This window comes from Pleurodeles waltl, chromosome 5 (genome assembly GCF_031143425.1).
Source record: "Pleurodeles waltl isolate 20211129_DDA chromosome 5, aPleWal1.hap1.20221129, whole genome shotgun sequence".
Lineage (NCBI taxonomy): Eukaryota > Metazoa > Chordata > Amphibia > Caudata > Salamandridae > Pleurodeles > Pleurodeles waltl.
Window position 1 is genome coordinate 309,908,457 of NC_090444.1, and position 25,588 is coordinate 309,934,044.

The 25,588-nt window shown below is 46.6% G+C and overlaps 1 protein-coding gene across 1 annotated transcript in view; it reads right to left on the reverse strand.

The window, feature by feature from the left end:
• The window catches only part of FSHR (follicle stimulating hormone receptor), a 1,893,748-nt gene that overhangs the window by 754,658 nt on the left and 1,113,502 nt on the right, over window positions 1-25,588 (reverse strand). The window lies entirely within an intron of this gene.

Consider the following 25,588-nt stretch of genomic DNA (forward strand, 5'->3'; position numbering starts at 1 on the left):
ACAAATCGAACACATTGCTTTAAACGTCCTGTAACTAACATCGATTTACCCCTGTCTCGGTTGTTAAAATACCACTCCTGCAGCTCCTCAACTATTACAGGCGTCAGTTCTTCAGCTATTTAAGTCACCAGTCATCCCAGAACCGTAGCGAGATCTGACTTAATGGCTGGCAATGTCTTGTAAAAGCGAGATGAAGGAGGTTCAGAGGAACTAAGCCAAGAAACCACGGAACGCATAGAAATCAGTGCTTAAAATTTATAGAGTGCTGCATTCAAATATATCACACAGGAAATATTGGATTTTGTTTGATGAATCAATGTGGGCTTCTGCATAATGCTACGTGGTTGTCAGTTTGTGAAGAAGTGAATTCTCCTTCCACACATTGTCTGTACAGATGTGCATAAAAGATGACTTTTACTTTTACTACTTGTTTATTAAAACTAGACCTCTGTGTCTTGAACTTGCTGGGGCTTTATAATGTATGTGTAAGGTTTTAGTATATAATGCAAAAGATGTAAATGGATTTAATTCTGAAAAGTGGAATTCCACACACGTTTCCACCATGGAGGACTGGTGAAATGTTGGTTAAATTATCTCTTCCCAAAAGTAATGCTTAACTTAGCCCTCTGTTTAGAATAGGCGCATAGGTTACATTTCGGGGATTACAGTTTGCATTTAAACATGGCCATAAATAGAGCCTCCCCATTCCTGTGAGTAAAATAGAGTGAATCATGAGGGAGAAATGTATATCAAATACAATTGTAATGTATTCCTACTAACCTGGAATTGTCTCAAGTATGTTATGGGAGGCATGCATCTGGGTCAATGGTTATTCTGAATAACGTAAAAGTTTGTGCCTAGTGGTCTCTTCTAGGTCTAATTTAGCATTTTTGAAAATAAATTAACTTTGAACTTTGACAATGAGGCATACATATCAAAGTGCTATAAAACCCTTTTTTGGCAAATGTGGTTAATTAGACAGCATGAAACAATTTGTCTAAAGGATTTTATGATATTGCAATTTTAATGCAAGGGGCTCCCACCCCGCTGCCATGGGAAATGCCACCTCCCCAGGGCTACAAAAATTAAGGGTGTGGGGCCACCCAGCTCGCTGTAGCCCTGGGGACCTTTACCTCACCAGGGCTTTTATCAAATTCAGTGTGGGGGCGCAGCCCCAAACCCCGCTGCCCCAGGGACCATCACCTTCCCCAGGCTTTACACAAATATGATGCGGGGTCAGCATGGTGGCTCCTCTGCAGCCCCTGGGACCACCACCTCTCTTGGGTTTTACACAAATATGATGCGGGGAGCTGACAGCCCACACCAAACACAAGCCAACAAAGTCTGCTTTCTGACAGCTCCTGCTGTCAGAAAGCAGAGTTTTCATCTGTTTGTCTGCACAAAGGGAAACAGATGAATGCATTGCTTCCACAAGCAGGGAGCGGCTATTTAGAGCAGCTCCCTGCTCGTGGGAGCAACAATGGTTCCGGCAAAATGTGGGGAGCAGGCTAGGACCACAGGAGCCTTGAGGCTAATCCCATGGTCTTGTCACTCTCTTTCTCTATTTCATCCCATAACGGGATGGAATAGAGAGAAAGGGAATCATTGCAATGGTCTCTTCATGCAATGACTTCTAAAAAAATAAACATGCCACAGAAGGACTTTACCTGTGGCAAAAAGGCTAAGGTCACAGACCCTAACAATGAAAGTTGAGGGTTGTAGCCCAGGTGTGTCTGTAGTCATTTCCATACTATGAATTGTATTTCAAAGTCTAAAGTTTAAGGTTCTTAAAAAAAGGTGGTTTCACCCTTTTTCATTGACAAATAAATTTTTCTTTTCAATTTGTATAGAAATATCTAATTCGCGTATATCACTCACCAAAGCCTAAAAAGCTCCATCCCTCTCCCTCTCACTCTTTCTCTCTCTCTTTGTTTTTAAGTCTCATTCGCCCACTCACAAACCCACTCAGACCCTTCTGCACCCACTCCCAAACTCACGCAAACACCCATGCACCCACTCACAGACCCGCTCCAACTCACACACCCAGTCACAGACCCACTGAAACACTCCTACACCCACTGACGGACCCACACAGACACTGATGTGCCCACTAAGACACTGATGCACCCACTCTCACACCCAGGCAGACCCTGTCACAGCCACTCACCCCAGATATACTCTCTTACACCTTATCTCACACCCAGAGAGACAGGCAGTGGGCAACTCCTGCTGCTCACAGCCAAAGGGCTGTGCGTAGCTTGGGTGGTTAGGTGGGTTGGCTGCAGGGTCTGGCAGCAGGTCAAGCCCTGCAGGCAACTGCAGCGGTGGTTGGATTAACGTATAGTAATGAAAATTACTTTACATGAATTACAAAAACAAAGGTTACAGGGATGTTCTAGTTAGGAAAATAATTAAAAAAACTGAAATTTACATAAGAAGCCAAAGGTTACAGGGACGTTATAGTCAGGTTCCCATTTTAAATGTACAGAACCATAGAAATTCATCAGTTAGAGTTATTTCAAGTAACTATAACTCATGCCCTAAGGTAACTATAACTTGCTCCCCCTTAACCCTGTGGGCCGCCACCTCACTGGGTCAATTTGTTGCAGTAACTGATATAACATGATGAAGGGGGTCTGTTGAAGATCCCCGGGACCACCTCCTTCTTGGGGTGAATTTAAACATTGCAGGGGAGCCATGAGGCCCCCCTTGTGGAGCCAATAATGGCCCTTGGGACTGCCACCCCAACAGGGCCAACTCCTACTATGTCCCGGGATGCCCACCCCTGGTTCATAGCTGTTTGCTCTGATTTGGTGGGAGCTTCCAGCAGGTGAGAGCTGTCAAAATGTGCCTGCCGTTTGGAAGCAGAGGATCCATCTCTTTCCTGCCCACAGAGATGCGGACAGGGAAAGAGATGAAACAATTGCTTTTACAGACAGGGAGCTGCATGTGTAGCAGCTACCTGTGTGCAAAAGCAATGCAGGCTCCCACAGGAGGCTGGGACCGCTGGGCCTTAAGGCTCTCCCTGCAGTGCCATTGCACAATGGGTTCCCTGAAGGACACCCAGGAGAGATGACCGAACCCCAGGAGATGGGGTCTCTGGACCTATATCGGCCCAAGGAGGGGTCACATAGCCCCCTCCTTTACATAGTGAAGGTCGGGCCCCAAGGGATGGTGTCCCATGGTCTTAGATCAGCTCTGTGAGGAGGGCAAATGTGGCCGCCCCCTCCATTCACTTATGGCCCCACTCCCCTAGAGTCCATGGGTCTCCCTTTAAATTGCCACAAGTATACAAATGTGCAAATCACCTGAAAGCTCTGCCCACTTGGCTCTGCACTGTCTACCGTAGTAGCATGCATCGGGCTTCCTGCCCTTTGCCAGGATGATGGAGAGCTTACTGAAGGGGCACTCCAGTACATTCCCTGAAGATTTTTGGGGGTGTGCACTTGATGCAGAGGAATATGAGGACTTCTCTACAAAACAAAAAAGCAATTCCGTCAAATAGGTAAGAGGAAGAACCCTGATTTAGTTTAGCTTTACACCTTTGTCTTATTGGCCTCTCTATAGCAGTATTCATGTTATTGCAGAATTCTGGAGAAAGACTCATGAGGAACAATCACATTGCTAAACGCGCACAAGGTCACCTAGAGGCATTTCCTTATGGTCCATTACACAGCTGTAATGTATAATACACACTGGACATTTACCCAACAAGATAGCACTTACTAACTAACTAGTATAAAATACTTAATTTGGGTAGTTTTTTTGTGCATCTTACTATAACTCGCGCCTTAGGATAACTATAACTTGCGCCCATGCCAAGCACTGCTAATTACCACAGATATTACAGCACTTATGACAACTCTTCTAACGGGAATAAAAATATCAATAAAATGTTATTGAAGAAAAAACTGGGCATGGTGGGGGCCAAGGTATAGTTACCTTAGGGCAGGAGTTATAGTTACTTGAAATAACTCTAACTATAACTGCTAAATTTCTATGGTTTTCTGTGAGTAAATTCATATATATACATATATATATCACAACCCAGTCGAAGGCTTTTTACCAAAACACATAGGCCAGGTTTTCTTTGTGGCACCTCACACTTTTCACTTTATTGAATTAATTAATAAATCCCTTTTGAAAAACAACTAGTCGAACTGGATTTGTGCTGTCTCTCAGAATTGCCTGAAGAGCAATGTGCAAATTGGGGCAGGCTTCCTGGGAGAGAAGTGTATATATAGGCTCTCAGCAGCCCCACAGACTATTTACACTCATAAAGAAAGGGTAAGCGTACCCATGTGGCTGTGTATAATCAGGTGCCAACGAAGGGAGTAAACGTTCACATAGGTCACCCTCTGGAGCAAGCACAATGAAAATTATACAGCTCTGATGCCACTATCCAGTTCCTGAACCAAGTTCCCCACTTTACAAGGCTCATTGCTTTCCAGGAGCATACCAGTAAATAGAGAAGAATTACTTTCAATGGGGTCCAGAGAATTGGCTGTCATTATGAACTCAGTTACCCTTTGAAATGTACTGATGGTTGCAAACCGCTCACCGTAATTACTGTTACCATGTAGTAACACCCCACCAGCTCCATACAATTCAGTTAAACCCCTCAGAATGAAAAATAACAATGTGAACATGGAATTACTGTATGTTATTTCCTATTCCAAGGGGTTCAAGGCTCCCATTTACTGCCTGCTCTGGGCATGTGGTAAATGGGAATAGAGACCTCTCTACTGGGCAGAGGTAAAGGAAGAAGGCTTTGGGAGGTTGGGGAAGGAAGGAAACTAGAGCCCTGGTGGAGGGAAGCATTGCCTAATCCTGACAACTGTTGCAGCGAAAGCCTCAAGCAATTTTATCACCTTGAATTTCTGCCCAGTAAACTTTGGTAAGGTATTCCACACCCAGAAAAACAGGGAGTAAGAAAATGGGGCCTGTCATGGTCAAGGGTGGGCAGAAAGCTGCACCATAATTATGTATCATCCTACTCTTAATCTGAGTACAAACGTGGAAGCAGTCTTGTAGCAATTAGACAATGGTCTACTTCGAATTAAAGGTCTATGATGCTACACTACCCAATTTATATAAATCTTCCTGTCCAGCTGGAGAATACCCAAACCCTCAATAGTAGTCCAGGGGAACAAAGACCCGTTGAAACAAAAATATGCTTGAGCACTTCGCAAATTGTTTATAGTTTTCAATCTGCCTTGCAGCCACTGGCAGGCTGTTCAAGTATTTGACACTTTGAACCCCAAGAGTTCTCTGTTCTGGCCTAACCTTCTTAAACCTTGGTCATTGCAACTGGTCAAGTAAAGCACACTGTAGTACCCTGCCTGGGATACTTCACAAATAATTCCCTTAAGTTACTTGGGCCTTAGTTCCAAAACATTTGCAACTTACATTTTGCCTATATGAGACTCATAAACTGAATCCTCCAATTCTCTGGAAGCGAAAAAAGAAATATAGCCAGGAAAAAAGAAATCAAATTGTTTAGATCAAATGGAAGAGTTTTTTTCAAAATATGCATTCAGTTTTTTTTTTTTACTATGAAGTGTTAAAACATTAAAAATAAGTAAACCTGGATGCATTTGATTTACTTATTTAACACAGGTATAGGGAAAAAAAGCTTGCGTCTGCATAGCAAAGGCAAGCACAAACATCCCCTTGCACAGGAGAAGCTGCCAACAGATCGAGGGATTCACCGTCTGGTAAGAATATAACTTCTCCCTCAATGAGTGCACAAAGAATCCATCTGTCCCTAACCTTCCAGGGTCACCTAACATGTCAAACCTCTTGCCAACCCATAGAGAGGAACTCTGTCTGCAGCAGCCTTAGCCACACCAGTCTGCATCCTTTCCATAGTCATTCAAAGCACACCAAAAGGATACACCTTCATTCCGTAGAGTAGGCCTGCCAAAGCACACAAAAGACCACCCCCCTTCACCATTCCTCCTTTGTCTCCAGTACAAGGGAGGCAGGCCCAAGTGTGAGCTGCATTTGCCAGTTAGTGTGGGATGCCTTAGTCATTAAGATGGTTGGCACAGCCTTCAGGCTACCATTTGAAGTTCACAAAGGGCTGAGTACAACCCCGCAAGCCATCCAAGGTCCTTTTTGACCCCATGTCTGGAAGGAAAACACATCACACCACAAGAAAGCCATTCACAGTCATGTGACCCTGGACACTGGTAGAAAGACATTTCAGTTATGCACAAAAATATTAACTTCTAAAAGTTAGTAACTTAAAATCTAGCTTTACCAGTAAAGAGGAATTAAAATTAAAATTGGAAGAAGTATTTCTTTATTTGATCTCAAACTTGTTATAACTTTTTAAGTGTAATAAGGTACCCAAATGTTATTCCATGAGAGAGGTGGCCGTGGTGTAGTGAAAAACAACTTTGACAGTTTTCCACTGCCAGAAAATGTAAAACTTAAAACCCCATATCCTACTTTTTAAGTACTGTGCGCCCTACACTCCATGCCTATAGGTTGTACCTTAAGAGTGACTTATACGTATTAAAAAGGAAAGTTTAGACCTGGCATGATGTTTATTTTGCCAGGCTCAAATGGCAATTTAAAACTGCTCTATAGGGTGCAGTGATAGTCCTGAGACATGTTTTACAGATCTATTTTAGTATGTGGCACAACTTGTGCTGTGGGCTCACTAGTAGCAACTAATTTGCAGGCCTTGGGTACATATGTTACCATTTACTGGGGGCTTACAAGTAAATTAAATGTACCAATTAGGTGTAGGCCAAACTTACCATATTTGAAGGAGACAACACAAGCTCTTATGCATGGCTTATCAGTGGTAAAGTGCACAGTCCAAAAGCCAGCAAAAACAAATTCAGCAAAACAGAGGGGTGAAGGCAAACGGTTTGGGGAAATATTACCCTATGGATGTCAGTTCTAACTCTTCGGATAAACAACAAAAGGGGGGGCAAAATGGGATATTTGGAGTGTAAACTCCTGGTCCCGTGCGTAAGGTTCCCAGTAATCAATAAAGCAAAAAGGTTACGCACGGTTCCAAATGATATAGAGGGTTTCTTTCAAGAGGATGGTTCAATCAGTAGATGACTAACTCTGCCACATTGAAAAACACCCAATCTGTCACATTCAAAACGCTCATACATTCCCTCAAATTGTATCCCCATCAGACGTAGACACGTGGAAAGCAATTCACAAGTCCAGGCTTGAAAAGTCAAGCATTTTTCAATGGGCACAGAACAGATTTCCACCTTTTTTTAAATCCACAAAGAATCACTAGAGTACTCAATGAAATCTAAGAAAAGCATAGATATCCGTGAATATTCCAACTTCACAAAATGTAATCATGGAGTACTCCATGAAATCTATGAAAAGCATAGATTTCCATGAATATTCCAACTTCACAAATTTCCATGAATATTCTAACTTCACAAAATGTAATCATGCAGATTTTCCACAACCTAGGCAGAAAAAGGCATTTACTCAGAGAACTATTTTCCTCCACTCCAGTACTTTATAGAATTGAAAGTTGCATGCACAAGCATATGAGTTATTGCAAGTTCATTGGAATACGAAGGTAAAATTCCCTATCCCCACTCAAAACAACCAAAAATTCTGTCCCTGACCTTAAACTTAAGAAATTGACATTAAAGCGAAAATGCTTTTTTCCCCCGCAAGTACAAGTCCATTTTTTCAAAGTAAAATTCTACCTATCTTATTTTTATGTACGAGAATGAAAAAATGTCACTTGTAAACTGCTTTTGTTGTACACCTAAGATCTAAGTACAAAACGTTTGTGAAATAGGCACTCAGGGCCTCATTTACTGAGTTTTGGCACAGGGGAGGGACGCAATCCTTTTTTCTACACCGCACTGTCAAAACAAAATGGCAAGAATGCGCCATATTTATAAGATATGGCACATTCCTGTACTTTTTCCCTGCGCTGGTGAACAAAATGCTGCCTAGCAATTGGTGCCAATTCAGGCACCTTACACCAAGGTACAAGGGCCCCTGCGTTGCAGGGATGATTGTTTATGTGCAGGAATGGACAACTTCCTGCACATAACCAATCATTAATGGTGTTCCCTCTTTCTATGTGTGTGTAGAATGCAGCTCCCATGGAAAGAGGAAAAAACGGGGAGAAATAATGTTATCTCTCCCTGTTGCACCACTTTAAAGCTACCTCTCAGGTGGCGTAGGAATCTAATGCATTCCCAGACGTGTAACTCTGAGAATGCGTCAGATTCCATCGGATTCCATGGGTGTTGCGTGGGACTACCCATAGCAACACCCATCGTTGAAAAGCCACACATGGTGAACACGAGGCTCCAGTGGTGCGGTGTGCCTCTGAAACGAGGCACTGGAGTCGAAGCATTTGTCAATGAACTTTACCTCTAACCTGCACACATGAGCCCCGTCACATGCCAATAACCACTCTGTGAAATACTCGGCAACTTCACTAGGACAGAATATCATTGCAAAGGAGAAATACTACACTAACCTATAACTAAATATGTTAGGTTTAGTGCTTAATATATAAATCAGTTGAATTCTGTATTAAATTAATCTTTCATTCTTTATCATCCGTACAGTCAGACAGAAAACCGACTAGGTATTGGTATATATCATAGGGATGCTATTTAACTTGAAGTATGGATTGATTAATATACGTTTTTAGTTAAAGCAAGTGCATAGGTAGCCAATGGGATGGAGCTTGTTTACACACGTGTACTCAGTAGGTGAGTTGTTGTGGGTAAGTCTAAGACGTTATCTGAAGTCAGACAGCATGTACATTTTTTTCTGTGAGTATAGAACTGAGAAAAAGCTTAACAGTTTTCTCCTTTGAATACGTTTCTGCAGTAGAGATTTTGCATTCACATTCAAAACAGTGACAGGGTCTTAAAAATGGTTCCTGATTTGTGGCAGATACTTATTACAGGTCAGAAAAAGGCAACTTGGTTTTTGAGAAGCTTGGCCTTGGCAAAGAGTAGATAAAAAGCTATTATTAGATCTTCAGAGCGCTTGGTGATTAGAGTAAGAGGTAGGAGTTAGACAAAAACAGACTGATATCATGAACTAGGTTAGACCTTGAAAACAGCTTACCATCGCTCGATTCTCTACATAATGCAATATTTATTCTGTTAGTGTGTAGGTAGAGCATGCATTCTTACCAGCTGCATTATTTCCTGACTTGTAAGCAACCTGGCCCTCCATCACCATCCACACTCTAAAGTCTTTGGGAAAATATTATTTTTGTTTCACCAACAGTGTATATTATGACTTCCATTATTCAGATTACAGTTTACGTGTAGCTTTCTAATGGGTCGGTTAAAAGTGTTACAAAATTTAATACTGATCTTAATTTAACCTCCACTAAATATACAGGGGTACAGTCAGAAAGGCATCCTGCAGCGCACAAAGTAGTACTCTTGCAGTTCTCATTGACATACTCTTACATGTTTTTCTAAATTTCTAAATTACCTGCCCCCTCCCCAGCAAAAAAAAAACATCTAAACTGGGAATACAATGGGAATAATCAGGTGACAGTCTTAAAGAATTAGAACACATTGAAAGGATTGCACTTGTGCCAATGGGGCGTTTGGCATTCTGCGGACGGTTCACAAAGACATGTAAACGTGCATAGAAGAGTACTTCTGTAGCACTACTTACCATGTTCATAAATGCTTTTGTGAGTCGGTTGCAAAGAATTGCCGTTAAATCAGAACAAGCACATCGTAGAAAAATGCTTTACACAACAAAGGCAAGGAGGAAAAATTAGGTAATGTGCATTGAAAAATTCACTTTCAGTTAGTTTTTTACACCTTTATGTAAAATCTAAGATTGAAATGTTGAATTATGGTAAAAGTAAAATAGGATCACGGTATAAACAAGTCTTTAAATTCTCAGCAAATCAATTTCATGTCATATTCATAATTCACATTGTTCAAATTTGCATTAACTTAGTGTCAGATATTAAAGGTTCCTGCCTTAGGCATTAAGGGGCTGCTTCTTACACCCCTAACTGCAAATTGCGCTAGTGCACAAGAGTTGTCACCAGTATCAGCAGATTTAGTTTATGCATTTCATTATTATATTGTATAGTTGAAGAGAAAGTTACTTACTATTGGTAACGCCTTATCTGGTAGAGATAATATCTAGTTGCAGATTTCTTACCTTTGAATTTCCCTCGGGCATCACACTGGATTTGGAGAATTTACGTGAGCAGTACAACTGAGCACCAATGGGTAGTGTCAATTGGCTCCATGTCCGTCGTCGCCCGCACCGGATATGACATTGCAGTTCCTATATAGGTGCCAACTGGGCATGCTGACATCAATTTCTTTTCATGAATATCCACGCCAGAAACGCAGAACAATGAAGAACAACACTGACTAGTTTTGCATCAAAACTAAGGTCCCTGAAAGGGGAGTCCCTGCCCCTAGAAATCAGTTTGCAGAGTGGGGAGGATAGGTGGGTCAGTGAGGAATCTGCAACTAGATATTGACTCTACCAGATAAGGCATTACAAAGGTAAGTAACTTGTTCATCCGACGAGACTTCTAGCTGCTGATTCCTTATCTTTGAATAGATACCAAAGCAATACCATCCCCAGAGGTGGGTCTGTGAACCAAGATCATACTAGAAAGTCATGCAGGACCAATTGGGCAAAGTACCCATCCATACGCACCGCACTGTCCAGGCAGTAGTATTTGGTAAATGTGTGCAGAGATGCCCACAAGGCCGCCTGACAGATGTCAAGGACTGGAACTCCGGTGGTAACACAGAGGTCACAGCCGTAGCTTACCACCCATTTGGAGATGGTCTGCTTCTGCACTGCCTGATCTTTCTTTGCACCCACAAACCAACAAAGAGTTAATCATCCGCTCAGAACTCTTTTGTACAATCAAGGTAGACTATTTTTGGGCCCAGGCGGTGGAGCCTCTCTTCTTCCTTAGAAAGATGGAAGGTGAGTAAAAAGTAGGTAAGGTAATGAATTGGCCTATATGAAAGGGCGTACTCACTTTTGGCAAAAAGGAGGCCCTAGTGAGAAGTACCCCTTTGTCAGGATAGAAAGAAAGGTAGGGCGGCTTAGGTGACAATGCCCGCAACTCACTCACCCTGTGGGCAGATGTAATGGCCACAAGGAAGGCTGTTTTCAAAGTGAGAAGCCTGAAAGGGCAATTGTAGAGGGGCTCAAAAGGAAGGCACATCAGAAATGTCAAAACTGAATTCAGATCCCATTGGGGCATAATGAATGGTGATGAAAGAAAAAGATGTGTAAGACCTTTGAGGAACTTATGTGTAATAGGGGACTTAAACAAAGTAGGTTGATCAGGCAATCTCAAAAAAGCAGAAATAGCAGAAAATGTAGACTTTAAGAGTGCCCATAGCAGAGGCCTCCTGGGACAAGGAAAGAATAAACAATAGGACCTCAAAAACAGGGGCGGAGATGGGGTCAATAGACCTGTCTGTGCAACAAAGACAGGCATATACCATTTTGGTGGAGGGACGCCTGGCTGCCAAGATTGCATTACAGATTTTGGGAGTAAGGTCAAAATCTGTCAACTGTCGCCATTCAATCTCCACGCAGGAAGGCAGCGAGAGGACAGGTTCAAGTGCGGAACCCTCCCCTGCTGCTGCTCAACAGTTTAGGATACCGGACTTTTCATGCCTAGTCTGGAGCCACAAGGATTACTTGGGCCCAGTCATTCTTCATCTTCCTGAGAACTTTGGGCAGAAGTGGTAGGGGTGGAAAGGTGTATAGGAGGCCAGAGTTCCACTCTAGACGAAAAGTGACCTCAACCAACGGCCGCCTTGGAATCTCCAATGTGCAAATCTGCTGACATTGTGCATTCTCTGTGGAGGTGAACAGATCTAAGCAAGGCTCTCCCGACTCCTGAAAAAGGCCTTGAGCCACTTCTGGATTGAGACCCCATATGGGACAAGCTTAGCATTTGCAGCTGAGGTCATCTGCTCTGGTGTTCAGAGAGTCTGCCAGATGTTGAACCACCACGGATATGCCCTGCTGTTCAAGCCACATCCAGAGGCGCAGAGTCTCTTGACAAAGGGTCCATGATGCCACCCCAGCCTGCTTGTTGAAATACCACATGGCGGTGGTGCTGTCCATGAACACTTGCACCATCTTTTCCTTGCTAGAGGGAAGGAATGCCTTCAATGCTAGCCAGATTGCACAGAGCTCCAATAGGTTGATATGGAGTCCGGATTCCACCAGAGACCAGATGTCTCTGATCTCCACATCTCCCAGATGGCCACCCCATCCCACAAGTGACACCTCTGTCACTACTGTCAGAGTTGGTTTGGGAAGGAAGAGGGATTTGTCTCTGAGCCAATTGTGGTACATTAACCACTACTGCAGATCTTGCGCAGTTCCCTCTGAGATCTGGACCTTGCCAGAGAGATTTCCCTGATGTTGCACCCAATAGTACTTTAGGTCCTACTGCAGAGCCTGCATATGCCATCTGGCATGTGCCACCAGCAGGATGCAGGAGGACATGAGGCCCAGCAGAATCATAGTCTTTCTTACCAAAATCCAAGATAGAAGCTGAAACATCAGTCTCCTAGCCAGGATATTCTGGACTTGCGACTCAGAAGGATAAGCCCACTAGGTCCCTGATCCACGAGGTCAGTGGATCCCATGCCCTCAGCTATACAGACACTTGGCAGCATGTGTGGCATGGTAGCTAGTCAGGAATGGATATGGTTGGAGGCCTCTTTCATAGACACAAAAGGGGTGAAAGGCAGACTGAGGGGGTCAAGGTGCCATCGCAAGGCCAAGGACCTGGCAGTAGCTTGAGAATGCTTAAAGCGCTTGAGCCATCAAAGTAGCTTGAACATCTCCTGAAAAGTCAGACGTCCTCAGCCAGGTGTGGCACCTCAGGGCCACTGCTGATGAAACTACTCTGCCTAGCAGGTTGGTTGTGTGCAGCCGCAACAGATATTGAACTTTGCTTTATCTCTCCCAGTGGCAACAGTCTGAGAGAGTATAGCCTAGGCCTCCTCTGGAACCTATGGAAGAACTTGCGCAACCGTATCCTTAACATTCCAAAATACATGAAAAAATCTTCTTCCCAAGTGTATCCAGCCTTTTGCATCCCTGAATGCATGTGTGGAAGGAAACACGCCTGTGGAATCTGAGGCTTGGATTACCAAGCTCTCAGCGGTGGGGTGTGGTGACAGACAACTTGGGTATCCTGGAGCAGGGTGATGGCAGTGGGCAATTGTCCTCTTCACAGGAGCCCCTGTGCTAGGTTTGGACTAAGTTCCCAATACAACATTCATGAGGGCCTCATTAAACGGCAGCATGGGTTCTGAGGAAGGAAGCTTCAGGTTGAAGCACCTCTGTCAGGAGATTAGTCCTGACAGCCACCGAAGGCAACTCAAGGTCCAGGACCTCAGCTGCTTATATCACCACCATAGAATAGGAAGCTCCCTCCTCCAAAGCCACAGTAGGAGGAGAAAGCTCAGCAGTATCTGGAGAAGTATCCACTCTGCTGTCTTCACCCAGCCTGTCTCCAATCGTAATAGTCCTGGAGCTGGCATTCTAAAGGGTCCAGTGACCCCTCCCATTCCTTACTGTAACCTAGCCCATAAGAATGGGGCTCAGGATCTGATATAGGAGGCAAGGCTTCATATGGTGTTGGAGTCAGCATTTTACAATGCCTATCCAGCTCCATTTTGGAGTCAGGGATAAGAATGGGTATGGTTCCGTCTGAGGGCGCAGGTTGGGCTGAGACCATCAGGACTGGCGTCGGGGAAAGTCAGAGTGGTATGATCAACATCAGTCCTGATCCAGGACTGGATCCATGGATGCCCCTCAAATCAGAAGCCCGCGGCGCGGAACCTGTAGGGGCCCCTTCCAACTTCGTGGGGTCTGAAGGAACTCCAGGAGTATCAAACTACCTGAACACTCAGGGAGGCCTGGAGTCACCCAGGCACAGACTCCACAGAGCGAGGTCTAGAACATGGATGCTCCCTCATCTTGTCGGCTGACAGATGAGGAGAAGTTGAAGAGCGCTTTGACTTCTTAGATTTGTTCTTGTGCCTCAACTTACCCGATCAGCCCGAGGACTTGGAGTGGGACAACGATAATGGAGGACTCCCCAAACAATCCCTGAACCTTACTCTCAACCAAGACATCAACTTGCATAGAGTTGAGTACCAGGCTGCCGTAAGCTTCCTGGACTGCTCCCTCTAAGCCTTCGGTTGCATGGCCAACACTCAGAGCAAGACTTTGTGTCGCGTTCAAGCCACCAAAGACACAAGAGGTGCAGATCCATCACAGACAAAGCCCGATGACAAGAACTGCAGGGCCTCAACCTGGCCTTCCTTGATGCACCAGGAGTTGAAAACGCAAAACAATCTTCAACAAAAAGTCAAAAAAAGCCAGTCAAAAAATTACTGAGGAGTAGCAGTCTTCAGATCAGCACTAGCTAGCACAAAAAGAAAAAACAACTGATGTCAGTGCACTGGGGTGGCACCTATATAGGAACTGTGATGTCATATTCAGCGAAGACAATGCTGACAATAGACATGGAGCCGATCTATGACACCTAATCATGTGCAGGGGTACTGCTCACAAAAATTCTCCAGATCCAGTCTAACGCTTTGGGGAAATTCATAGGTAAGGAATCTGCAACTAGTAATTTCTGTCAGATGCATTTTTAAAAATACAGATTTGCACAAAACAGAATTACACAGGATCTGTGATTTGTTGTGGGTGCAAGTGTAACAAGTTACAGTGGAAATACCTATAGTTGATTTGATCCTGTAGAGTTGTAAATCCCACAAGAGGGAACACTGCTAATGAAGCAAACATCCTCAAACATGTAACCACTTATGAATGCTCTGTCAATGCCTCCTCAAACACAAAGTAGCCTTCTAAAAGTCTACCCCATTTAAGTAGGCATAACAAAAGTAATGAGTGTAGGATGCTTCCCCAAACACCTTCAACTATTTCAGGAATTGCAGAGATAGGCATTTAGGGGCAGATGTAGCAATTTCCGATTTTGCGATTTGGAAATTGCGAGTCTGTGCGACTTGCAATTTCCAAATCACAAAATCGGATGCAGAACGGTGTCTCAGACACCGTCTGCGAATCGCAATGGGGTTGCAAAGACCTTCCTCATTAATATTAATGAGGTGGGTCGGTTTTTGCGACCTCATTGTGATTCCCTGCACTCACAGGGATGGTGACCTGCTGGAGACAGCAGACCTCCATGTCTGTGACTACTTTTTAAATAAAGCAGTTTTTATTTTTTTGTATTGCAGCCCGTTTTCCTTAAAGGAAAACGAGTTGCAATACAATAAAATAACGAAACCATTTGGTTTTGTTATTTCAGAGTAGGCAGTGGTGGTAACTGCAAATAGCTTTGTGACTGCGTTCGTGGTCACAAAGCAATTTAGCATCGCTGTGCGAGTCGCAATTAGGAAGGGGACACCCCTTCCTATTTGCGAGTCACATTCACATTTTGCGAGTCGGTACTGACTCGCAAAATGTGAATGAGCATCGCAATGCACGTTTTGCATGGCGCAAACTGCAATTTTCGCAGTTTGCGCCATGCAAAACGGTACGTACATCTGGCCCTTAATCACCAAACCATGAGAACAGGTAGCCTCCCAAATAAATTATCAAGGTACATGCACAAGTTGTGGTTTTTCAAATATGTTGACTGCCGGGGTGGATCCTTGATGACTATGTGACATATGTATTTGCCCGCCCCGCCTGTAACCTCCATGGGGTTAATTAAAAGCCCTTAAGTTAAAAAAAGCGAAATATACGAAATACCCCACAACAGCAAAGAGATCTGGTACTGTAAATGTATGAATGCATGGAAAGATCGTGGTGATTGTCTTGTAGTAAATCTGAGCACGATATTGGGGAACTGGAAGGTCCAGATGAATGCTGTCTGACCTGTTTAGACATTAGCTATCAGCTGAAATATAACATGATGACCTAAGATGTGCAAGGATTTGGCTCTCCCTACACATCTAATGGAAGTCTACCTCTTCTGTTGGTTTGGTGCATTCACTAATGAGTAGCTGGAGTGTCTCTCTTAAGAATATACTTCCCCCTCCTTCTATTTTTGTTTGGATATTAGGTATTTCTTCACCTAAAATTCTTTCAATGCTGATGGGAATAAAGAAAAGAAAAAAGAAGTATAAAATTGCTCAGTTGTACAACACTACTGCTTACCCATAGTCTTAGGGTGAGGAAAAACTGGCAAACTAGAAAGCAACATAGGATCCTTTGGAGGATACATGTTATATTGTTTATATCACAAAAGGAGTACGTTCGAACATGCCATTGGTCTATGTCTATGACTGCCTAGACTTCCAAATCCATTTGTTACACTAAAGTATTTAAATTAGTTGCTAACCATTGTGGCCTTTGGTGAAATGTTACAAATCAAATTAAAAACATATTTGTATACATTTCTAAAGCACAAGTGCTGCCTGCTAACCAAATATTATACTGAACAAAGCAGAGGGGCATCTGAGAGTAAAGACACATGTCTTCAGAGATTTCCTGAATAGCAGGAAATCCCTGATGAAATTAATATAATAAGTAACAATGTTCAAGAGAAAGCTTGCCTGAACAGAAAAAAAAATCTTACTTTTGAGAGTAGACACTTAGGCCCATATTTATACTCTGTTTGCAAAATTGTCGCAAACTTAACTCCATATTTATACTTTGGCGCTAGACCCATCTAGTGCCAAAGTTATGGAGTTTGAGTCATTTTTTGTACATGAAAACTTATCTTGCGCTAATGACATGCAAGGTAGGCATTCCTGTGCAAAAAATAACTCTAAGGCATGTGCGCCTTATTTATCCTCCGGCGTCAAAATGACGCACAGGAGGAGGCGGGCCTTAAAACATGGCACCCAGCTGGATTTGCACAGTTTTTTTACGCCTGGGTCAGGGCAGGCGTTAACGGACCTGTGGGCTCATTTCCATGGTGGGAGACCATGGAAGCAGTCCACAGGTGCCTCTTCCCTGCAACCAGGGACACCCCCTGCCACCCTCACCCACCCCTTGAGGACACCCATGGATGGGGGGAGCCATCCATGGTGAGTACAGGTAAGTATCATTTTTTGTTTTTTAAGTGGCATAGGGGGGCCTGACTTGGGCCCCCTTACATGCCACTGGGCCCAATGGCCATGCCCAGGGGACAGAAGTCCCCTGGGCATGGCCATTGGGCAGGGGGGGTGACTCCTGTCTGCTAAGACATGAGTAATTTCCATGAGGGTTGTGCGTCAAAAAATGGCTCAAGTCAGGTTAGAGCCAATATTTTTTACTCTAACCTGACTTGCACCATTCTTTGGCGCACAACCCCCAGTCCTCCCTTCGCCTCTGCTGCACAGTTACCGTCATTATTTTGACGCTAACCAGGGCGCAGCGCCGGATAACGGAATTCCATAAATAAGGCACCCAGCTGGCGCGTTGGATGGGGTTAGCCGGCGGTAAACTTTTTGACGAAATCTGCCCAAGCGCTGATTTGCATCAAAAAGTATAAATATGGGCCTTAAATTTAGAAAGGACAAGCAAGTTGGCATCAGTATTGTGTGAAAAATTGGGTTGTTGGGTGAGTGGGGTATTAACCATGCTCAAGCAACAGCCACAATCCTTTTCATGTTGAATCACAAACGTCACTAAATTAATCTGTGCTTCACCCTCTGGTATCTTAGCACTAAAGCAATCAGGCTTAATTTAGAGGCAATGTGTAAAGTACTTATGCAGCACACAAACAGTAATAAAGTAAAAGCAAACACAAGAAAAGTTCCACACCAATCTAGAATGATAGAGTAAATTTTAATAAATTGACACCAAAAGAACAAAAATCCAACCAGTAGAACTAGAGTTAGAAATTATGAAATCTAGGCCCTCATTACAACTCTGGCGGGCAGTGTTAAAGCGGCGGTAATACCGCAAACAGGCTGGTCGAAAAAAAAAAGGGATTACAGCCGTGGCGGTCACCGCCAACATAGACAGCCACTTTAACACTCCGACCGCCACGGCGGTAGAAACAAACAGCGCGGCGGTCACCGCCAACAGACAGGCGGGAGACAAAGTACCACCCACCCTATTACAAGAGGCCTATCCGCCACCTTTTCCGGGGCGGAACCAACGCTATCAAAAGCACGGCGTAAACAGTACACAGAAGGGAAAACACTCACCTTTCGGCACCCAACGAGGAACCAGGACGCCATGGAGCCCGAACTCCACGTACTGCCAATGCTGGTTTACTTCCTCTTCTATGAGGAGTACGAACGGCGGCGGCGACTAAGGTGAGTACTACGCCTACAACACAGGGGAGGGGGGAGGAAACAGAGTGACACACACAACAACAGACACATAATTACATGCAGCAACATTACATATACACCCCCGCACCCGCTGCACCCACGCAGTGACAAAAGGAAATGATTGTAACCAATGTAATCAAGAAAAATCCAGTATTCAAAAGTCAAAATTCAATTTATACACATATGTACACCAACTACACAAGTCCGGATAGTGTAGTAATCATTGTCCATGGACCACTGTGCCCAAAATGCATGGGGGAGGACAACACATGATACCTGGCTCGAAACGGAGAGAACATTGCAGGGTCATCAGATTGAAAATATACAGGCACCTGAGGGGGGCACCTCAGCCTGATGAACGCACGACACCACTGCTGCATGAGGGGGCTCCATGCCCATTGATGTACCCTGGGGAGGGCAAAGCCACAGTCTCTCATGTCTCTCGAGTGGAAGGTTTGCCCACTGCTGCATCCTGGGGAGTGCAAAGCCACAGTTTCTCAAGTATCTCCAGTGGGTGGTTTGCCCACTGCTGCATCTTGGGGAGTGCAAAGCCACAGTCTCTCAAGTCTCTCCAGTGGGTGGTTTGCCCACTTCTTTATCCTGGGGAGTGCAAAGCCACAGTCTCTCAAGTGGATGTCATTCTCCACTGGTTCTGGAGAGGGCCTGGTGCCCAGAGTGCTTTATCCTGCCAAGGACAGAGGTAGTGGATGTCAATCTCCACTGGTTCTGGAGGGGGTTTTGTGCCCAGAGTGCTCCACGTGCAGTGTGGCTGATATAATTCCCTCACCTGGGTGTGCATGCCACGAGCCTAAACTGCTGCGGCTCCGCCTTCCACCTGCAGGTGCAAACAGTGATGGAAGAAATGCATCATGGAAGCTGCCCAGGATCCAGGAACTCTCCTCCAGCCTTAGACGACTGACCACTGGGGATGGTAGCCATGTCAGAGGTGGTGCCTGTGTCCGAGGATGCTGCCGGGCAGGTGGCGATGCTTGAGGCGGTGTCTGTGGCAGCGGTGCTTGCTGCGGTGCTGGCGTAGGTGCATGGGTCAGCACCTGCAGAGGGACACAGCAGGACTTTTCCTGCAGCCTCGGACGGCTGCCCACTTGGGAAAGATGCTGGGGACTGTTGCTGAGGCTGTAGACGTGCCAGGGGCAGTGCAGGTGGTGGTACTTGCGGCAGTGTCTGTTGCGGCAGTGCTTGCGGCGGTGCATGGGTCAGCACCTGCCGAGGGACACAGCAGGACGTTTCCTGCAGCCTCAGATGGCTGCCCACTGGGAAAGATGCTGAGGACCGTCGCTGAGTCTGTAGACGTGCCAGGGGGCAGTGTAGTTGATGGTGCAGGTGGCGCTTGTGGTAGCGTTGTGGTGGCAGGGCAGCTAGCGGTGTTCGCCGCCGTACAGGTTGCCGTGGTTGTGGACAGTAAGTGTGATACTGGTCTCTCAGTCGGTGCCACCATGCGCTCTCCTGACCTGTTCTTCAGCTTTTGGCCCTTCCCCAGCTTTGATGGTGCCGTAGTTGTCTTGCCACTATCCCCTTTGGTTTTTGCTGAGCCCTTGGTGGCTGGTACTTTAGGTTTCTCCCTCCAGGATGTGAGCACCTTTTTCACCTTGGCACGAGGCGGAATGTCCTCGCCCTCGCTACGTGGCACACTGGCAGCCCTGATGGGTGGCGCACTCGATGACCCCGCAGTTGCTGGCACCACTGTGCCCGGGGTTTTGGTGGCTGAGATGCTTGGCTGGGACCTGGAAAGCCTGGCACTAGGGGAAGGATGGGGGGGAGGTGTAGGGAAGATGTCAATGTTAGCCAGGAAGAGTTTCTTTGACATACTGGGACTGGAAGATGGAGGTGGTTTGGGAGTGGAGTTAGATGTAGTGATTGTAGGTGGTGTACGTCTGCTGAATTTGGGTGAAGGTGCATGGGCCGGAGGCTGTTGTGACGTGGATGGCTGTTCGGTGGGTGTGTGCCTGCGTTTCTGTACTTAGGGAGGAGGGCTCACAGACACACTGGGAGAGGACACTGGGGATGTGTGCATTCGAGTGGGGGTGGTGAGTGCACGTGAGCGGTGTGTGGTGATGGGCGTGCTGGTGATGGAGGCAGTGGCTGAGGATGTAGTGCATGCATGTGTGAGTGGAGACGAGACCAGGAGAGAGGAGGAGGACGTGGAGGAGGGGGACTCAGTGGAGGCTGTGGATGTTGCTGTGTCTGCATGGGGATGATGCTTGTGTGAGTGCCTGTGGGATGTGTGGTGCTTATGTTTGCCATGTCCACTCTTGTGTGTTGATGAGTGTGCATGCTGGTCTGATGATTTGCTTGGGATAGACTGAGGTACAGGGGATTGGGTCTGGGTGTAGCAAGTTGGAGGGGGGAGGCTGGATACAGGGACAATGGCTGCCATCAGTGCTGAGGCTAGAGCCTGAAATGCTCTCTGTTGGGCTGCCTGCCCAGAATGAATGCCCTCCAGGTATGCATTTGTTTGTTGCAAATGCCTCTCAACACCCTGGATGGCATTCACAATGGTAGATTGCCCAACAGTGAGGGATCTCAGGAGGTCAATAGCCTCCTCACTCAGGGCAGCAGGGTTGACTGGGGCAGGGCCTGAGGTGCCTGGGGCAAAGGAGATGCCCACCTTCCTGGGTGAGTGGGCACGGGACACACGCTTAGGGGCTGCTGGGAGGGCGGGGCTGGTGGGGGGGTGGCGGCTGTACCTGTTGATGCAGTGGGCACAGAGGTGCCCGCCAACGCAAGGGAGCTCCCATCAGAGGAGGAGTCACTGTCACTGCTGTCTGCTCCTGTCCCCGCCGTGGAGCTCCCCTTGCCCTCCGTCCCACTGGTGGCTTCAGATTCCGTTGTTTCGCCCCCCCAGGGCCAAGTGGGTTGCAGCTCCCTCCTGCTCCGGTGCCAATGCTCCTCCGCCTGATGATGCTATTGCACATAAGAACAGGGAGACCACAGAAAGGGGGGGAAGACAGAAGAAAGACATGTTCAATGCATGCAACACCCATACCGTTAACAGACACAACACACATGGAGCAGCCCTTGCACTACGCCATGCACTAACAGTTCCTAGAAATTTCACCTGACCATGGGGTACGAGGTCTAACACCAATTGCTGCACACCTGGAAGTCACGGGAGCCTGACTAGATGTAGATAGCTCTTACCACTGTTGGGGTTGTGGTGCCACATAGCCTGCCTCACAAGGGACCTTGCCTACAAACTTCGCCCTGTCCTAGGGGAATCCACTGCCCGCCTCCCCCACCCAGACACCTCGTAATGCGCGCAGAGTCAGCTGAATGAGATTGTACTCACCCCCTTGTGGCTGCTGTGATGCCCTCAAGCACCCATCCAACTCCGGATACGCCACTGCCAGGATCTGGAACATCAGGGGGGTCATGGTGCGACAGGCACCCCTCCCACGTTGGGAGGCCATCCCCAGCTGGGCCTCCGATGTCTTCTTGCTCCAGCGGCGCAGGTCATCCGATCTTTTACGGCAGGTGGTGCTCCGTCTTTGGTAGACCCCCAGGGTCCGGACGTCCTTGGCGATGGACCGCCAAATACCCTTCTTCTGGTGGGCACTGACCTAGAGGAATGGTACAGGGGGAAATTGAAATTACTTACCCATCCGGACCGTCATACTCATTGCCCCCCAGTTCCCACCCTTGACCTGATGCACATACACTCCCCATCCGCACATGCAGGCCTCAGCCCCCCATGTATCTTCCATCCACACCACTCAAAACAGGCATTGCCCATGAAGCATGCTCACAGTGTACTCACCTGTTTGTCTGGAGGACTGTACAGTTGCCTGTGCTGGGGGAGGACCCCATCCACTAGTTTCTCCAACTCCGCCGAAGTGAAGACAGAGGCCCTTTCCCCAGACACATAAGCCATCGTCGCTTACAGACTGAGGTCACAGCAGCACTTGCAGTGTAGGTCCTCTCCTATTGACGGTTAGGTATCAAGTGAGTGAACAGACAGAAAATGGCGGTCACGCCGGCGGCGGTGCGTACCGTCTACAACAGTGTACATCATTATTGGCTCCTGGGTCTCATAGGGCCAAATGTTAACCAATGATGAATTGTGCCGCGGCCTTTTACCGCCCACCGTGATTGTGCAGAACGCCAGCGCAGTTACCTCATATCCCCTTGTCCCACCTTACAGGTCAGGCAGCCGCCATTTCAGGAGGCCACATGGGATGGATGTTCACTGCGTCCCACCTATCTAGGCTGGGAATATAGACAGATACCAGCACACTGCAGATTAATTACATTTCTGAAAATAAAACATTGTGATACCTCAGTGTTGGATGACTCTCTGCTCGCTATTCTTCTCCATAGGGCACGTCCACTGGGGTAGGTGATGGCGGCATGCTCCGGTGTACAGACCCGTGGAGGAGCTGTCGACAATGGAAGAGAGACAGATCCTGGTCACATACAGACTTGATCGTGCAACAATCCAGGAACTGTCTGCCCAGTTGGAGCCGGACCTGATGTCAGCTATCTGCCATCCCACAGGAATCCCCCCTCTAGTAGAGGTCCTGTCAGTACTCCATTTCCTGGCCAGTGGGTCTTTTCAAACAACAGTGGCCATGGCATCAGGGATGTCCCAGCCAATGTTCTCAAACGTGTTGTCTCCCATGTCAATGCCAAGTATCCTGGCTCTGTGCATGACGCTTACATTTTGAGGAATAGCAGCATCCCTTATGTGAGGGGCCAACTCCAGAGGCACCGTGTGTGGCTAATAAGTGAGGTCAAGGTCCCAATACAGTTGACATAGGTGTCTGGGTAAGGGGTTGTTCCTAAGGGTTAGTGTGTGTCTAACAGTTGTCCCTCGACATTTGCAGGTGACTCTGGTAACCCCAACCTGTCATGGCTACTGACCCTAGTGAGGAATCCCAGGACAAGGGCAGAGGAACGCTACAATGAGGCACATGGGCAAACTAGGAGGGTGATCGAGTGGGCCTTCGGCCTCCTGAAGGCCAGATTCCGGTGCCTCCATCTGACAGGTGGATCCCTCTACTACTCACCGAAGAAGGTGTGCCAGAGAATCGTAGCCTGCTGTATGCTGCACAACCTGGCTTTGCGACGCCAGGTGCCTTTTCTGCAGGAGGATGGGCCAGATGGTGGTCTTGTGGCAGCTGTGGAGCCTGTGGACAGTGAAGAAGAGGAGGGAGAAGAAGAGGATATCGACAACCGAAACAATGATGGATTTTTGAGGAATGTTGCTCCCTGGGATTGATTTTTGCCACACTTACCAGGAAGTGGTCATCACAGGGGAAGGACCCTGCCCCTGATTAGAGAACCAGGACCCCCCTGTTTTTCACTCAGGATTAAGGATAAAACTGTCAGACCTGCCCCCAGACCTCAGATCCCTATCAGATTCCAACAAGGAAGAACTACAGGAGAAGAAGAACTGCCCTGCTGGACCCCTGACCTGCACCTGGACACTGCACTCTGGAGGACTGCACCAGCTGCACACTTGGGCTTCACAACTAAAAGGACTTTACCTGTCTTCTACTGCTTCAAGAAGGGACTCCCTGTCTGCTACAGGTACAAAGGAGCTGCCCAGAGTCCCCTGCATCAGGTCCTGCAAGCAGAGCCCAGCTGACCAGCCTCCAGTGGCCTTTTGAGGATTCTGACCAGGTGCTTTCTGGGTATTGAAGTCCCAACTCCCAAGGAGCAACTCAGAGCTTCTGGAATCTTGGATCAAGTTGTGGACACCTCAGGGACACAAAAAGGACCCCTGGAAGTAGATCCAGAAGTTTGGAGACGTTTGGAGCAACTCCATAAGTTGAAGAGGTGCATTGTGGGAGTTGTAGTCCGAGACCTGAAGAGGCACACCAGAGCCTCTGAACCCTTGGCTGGTGCTGTGGACCACTTTCCTGAATCAAACACTTCTGAAAGTAAGTGTGACAGTGTTACCTCATGGGTGGCCTGAACTCTGGACTTTGTTCCTTTCCAGTGTGACCTTTTTAACCCTTTGAGCGCTAGTTGCTTCTATGCACTAAAAAGCATTAAGGGGGTTATTACAACTTTGGAGGAGGTGTTAATCCGTCCCAAAAGTGACGGTAAAGTGACGGATATACCACCAGCCGTATTACGAGTCCATTATATCCTATGGAACTCGTAATACGGCTGGTGGTATATCCGTCACTTTACTGTCACTTTTGGGACGGATTAACACCTCCTCCAAAGTTGTAATAACCCCCTAATTCTTTAAAAAAATCATATCTCTGGTTCCCCTTATCCGATTATATTCGTTTTGGTGTCATTTTAAATCTAAAAATATAATCTATTTTTTATAAATTGATTTTGGATTTTTAAACTGTTTCTTGTGTTTTATTTGAGTACTGTTTTGTGATATTTGAATGCTTTACACTCTGGTGGTCATTACAACCCTGGCGGACAGTGTTAAAGCTGCGCAAATACCGCAACCAGGCCGGCGGACAAAAAAATGGAATTACGACCCTGGCGGAAACCGCCAACAAAGACAGCCACTTTAACAAACCGCCCGCAACGGCGGTACAGACAAACAGCGCGGCGGTCACCGGCAACAGACAGGCGGGAGACAATGTACCGCCCACAGTATCACAACACACCAATCCGCCACCTTTTCCGGGGCGGATTCTCCGTGGCTAAAAACACGGCAGAAACAGCTTTTGCTATGGGAAAACGCTCACCTGAACACACTCCACGAGGAACGACGACTCCATGGAGCCGGAACTCCAAATCCTACCTGCCCTTGTCTTTCTGCTCCTCTACGACCAACCGCAACGTAGGCGCAGAAGATACCGGTGAGTGCTGCATCTACGACACGGGGGAGGGGGGGGAAAAAGTTAGGGGGACACCCACCAAACACCCCCACCCTCGCATATCACAACATACACACCAATGCATCCACAAAAATCACAGTAACAACCCACAATCCCCCCCGGAAGAATGAAAACACAAAGCGAATTGCGGTCAAACATTGTAATGTGCCAATATACATGTCATACAAAAATATACTGATATATATGTCGAAATCTGTCATAATTATATATACAATACAAGAAGTAGTGCAGATATGTACACAACAATGTCCGTGCACCAACAGTCCAAAAATGCATGGGCGAGGCCCACAATAGATACCTGCCCAAAATCGGAGAGAACACTGCCGGGGCATCAGATCGAAACACTACAGGCACCTCAGGGGGAAGGGAAGGGGGGGCACCTCAGCCAGATGAATGCGAAGCCAGATCCACGACGGGGCTCCATGCCCATTGATGTATCCA